The sequence below is a fragment of the Otolemur garnettii genome, unplaced genomic scaffold, assembly GCF_000181295.1.
Source record: "Otolemur garnettii isolate 467f Iridium unplaced genomic scaffold, OtoGar3 scaffold00046, whole genome shotgun sequence".
Lineage (NCBI taxonomy): Eukaryota > Metazoa > Chordata > Mammalia > Primates > Galagidae > Otolemur > Otolemur garnettii.
In genome coordinates this window covers 6,345,509-6,348,674 of record NW_003852441.1, presented here as the reverse complement: position 1 = coordinate 6,348,674, position 3,166 = coordinate 6,345,509, and positions in this window count along the sequence as shown.

Below are 3,166 nucleotides of genomic sequence, written 5' to 3'. Positions count from 1 at the left end.
TTCAGGGATTCCTATAAGGTGAATATTAGTTTTCTTCAAATTATCTTAGAGCTCTCTGAGAGAATGATCCATTTTTACTCTCCATTTCTCTTCCTCTTTGAGTGCTTGAATATGTTCAAAAGCTTGGTCTTCATTGTCAGATATCCTTTCTTCTGCCTACTCCATTCTGTTACTGAGGGATTCTATCATATTTTTCAGATCTTGAGGGCTGCAAGCTCTTGTGTCAATTTGTCAAAATTTTTGGTCATTTTATCCTTGAAGTTATTGAATTCTTGAGACATCTTTTGAATAATTCCTTGATATTCTAATTTCCTCCTTTCCTCCATTCTGTTGATCTTATTAGCAATGCAGATTCTGAACTTGATTTCTGACATCTTAGCCATCTGTTTATGGATAGGATCTTCAGTTGCATCTGCCATATCCTTCCTTGGGGAGGGGGGTTGATCTACTCTGGCTATTCATGTTACCAGAGTTTTTCCACTGATTCTGCCCCATGCTTAATTTACACTGTTTGGCTAAATGAGCAGGTAAGGAGAAGTTGGGTTGGAGTAGTGATTAACTAGCCATTTGCCCAAAGGCTGGGACTGGTGTCTATACCTTTTCCCCTAGAGCTTTTCCAAGGACCCATACAGTGCTATGGCCTGAGAAACTAGAGGCCTCCTTGGTGTGGTGGGGCTAAGTGACTCTGTCCTGTTTTCAACTGGTCTCTGCTCTATCCTATTAAGTCAGCTACTCTGGGATGAAGTCTCAGCCATGGAGAAATACCAGCAATTAAGTCACCCCACCTCCTACAGGCAACAATTGGGAAAGGAAAATAGCACCTTCCCATAACTACATACCCAGGTACCACTTTGGATAATCCTTGGCTGATTGGCCCAGTTCAAGAGGTCCAAATCAATTGTCCCAGGTGGGTGAGTTCAAAAGATGTCTGGCAACTAGATAGCAGGGGTTTGCTGGGAGCTCAGGTATGACTCACTCCAGTGCTCTGTGAGGTCAGAAGGACTCACCCAGCAAATAAATTAATTTGGGAAGATTGATTCCTCCTTCTCCACCTTGCACCTCTGTCACATCCAGTCACTGGTAACCCACAGTGCTGACTCAGTTCCCCCCAATGAGCAGATCACCCAGGGGTTTGTGCCTGCCTGAGTCAGAGGGAGATCTATGTCTCCTTAGCCAGGCCACTATCAGGCAGGGTGGGGGGTGAGGCCTGCCAACTTCAGGTGCTTAATGGGGGTTGGGGTGGTTCTCTCAGTTCCAGCCCCACTCATGATTGATGTTCCTGGCAGAACAGCACAACTTAACAGAATTTGTTTCTGTCCCAGCTATATTCCCCTGAAGATCAGATGCCTCTGCCTGCCTGCCTTTGTCTCAGCTATGATCCCCTGAGGGCCAGGTGTGTCTTAGCCTCAGTAAAGCAGTTTTCTGGCTTAGGCCAATCCTGAGAGTCTGCCAGCTCTTTGCACATATTCTAGTCCCTGCTCTCTGCCCAGGCCACTGTGGCCTCTCGCCTTCCCTTTACTCATCCCTTTACTCATGGGGCCCATACTTCCATCTGCCAGTAGCTGGCTATCACTGGAGAAGGTGCTTGGCTTCCTCTGGTTGCCCAGAGAGACAGGGCGTGTCTGTCCAGAATAGCCCCAGGGATGTGAACCTTATTGTTCCCGCCCCTGCTGCTATTCTGTGCCTAGGGGCACTGCAGCCGCTCCTGTTCCCTCCCTGTCCTTACTCCCATGCTGCAGAATCAGCACAGATGAGCAAGAGCCCTTCCCCCATCCACACCTCTCGAGAAAATGCCCAATAATCTAGACTACATGGGGGACAGGCTTCCAGACCTTGGGGTAAGAGTGGAGGGGAGTGCTGGGAGTGCTGGGAGTTCAGAGTTGCAGGTAGAGAATATATACAGTTTTATACAGTTTTATGCATGGCAGGAGAGTGCCATGGCACCCTAGTAGGGGTAGGAGGTCCAGTTTTTAGAGGGTCTTTCCCGTGGGATAGAATGGGAGGAAGTTTGAACTCTGCTCGCTTGTTTGTATGGAGTTTACTGAGATCCCTTCTCATGGGGCAGGGACTCTCATCTGCTTAGTGATGGATTTAGTACCTTTTGTTTGTATCTTTGAGGTCACAGCTCACCTTAGCAGGGTTGATGTGCATTCTTCAACCTTCTCTCTTGTCTCCATTGGCTTACTTTCTAAACTTCTGTCTTTTAACTCTCTTCTGGACAGGAGCCTCTGTGGAAAGCTGGCTGCAGTCTGCCATCTTTAAGGTGACCAGATTTTAACATTGGTAAAGTGGGACATGATTGATGGGGGGGAGGGTTCTTAATTAAAAATTTGGTCTATATGGAGCAACAATAATTTTCATAGAACACAAACATAGTATTGTAATTTTTTTTAATTTCAACGTAAGTATAATTTACAAATATAATACATTAAAAATTATGTATAGTATTATTTTATTCTTTGGCATATTTCTCATCGAATTCTAACTGATCAACAATTCAAACTTTGATAAGTAGTTCTCGATAATCAGTTCTCAACAATTAGTTGTTATTATTAAAGTTTAACATTATAAAATTAACAAAAATAATATAAAACTCACATCCTGGTGAAATAGCCACATGGCAGCCGAAAACCGTATATTCCCCTTCCGTTCTCCTGCCATTCCCTAGCTTGTCATGCATTCTTTCCAAAAATTGGGACTTTTTAAAAATGCCATGGGACATGGGACAAATTGTTAAAAACTGGGACAGTCCCATCAAAAGTGGGATGTCTGGTCACCTTAGCCTCTGCCTCTCCCACTTACACAATTTAAGACAAATTTCAAAAATTGTTCTAAGCCTAAATTTTCTCTTTGGAAAAATGGAGTGAACAATACACGTAGTACCCACCTCTCAAAGCTGTGTCCAGGTTCAATAGGCTATCAAATTATATTTCTAAGGACTTTGTCCAGTACCTGGCACATAGTAAATGCCCAATAATGTTAGCTCTTCCTATTTGTGTTTGCAATAAAAAGTGATAAGGACCGTGGTAGAAGAAATAAAGGTGATATTAGAATATTCAAGTGGAGGCAACAGCATATTTGAGGAAGTAGGGTGGGGAAGGCTTCCTAGACACTAAGTTGGGCACATCAAAGATGAGGAGGTGAGTATTTCCACCAAAGGAAATTC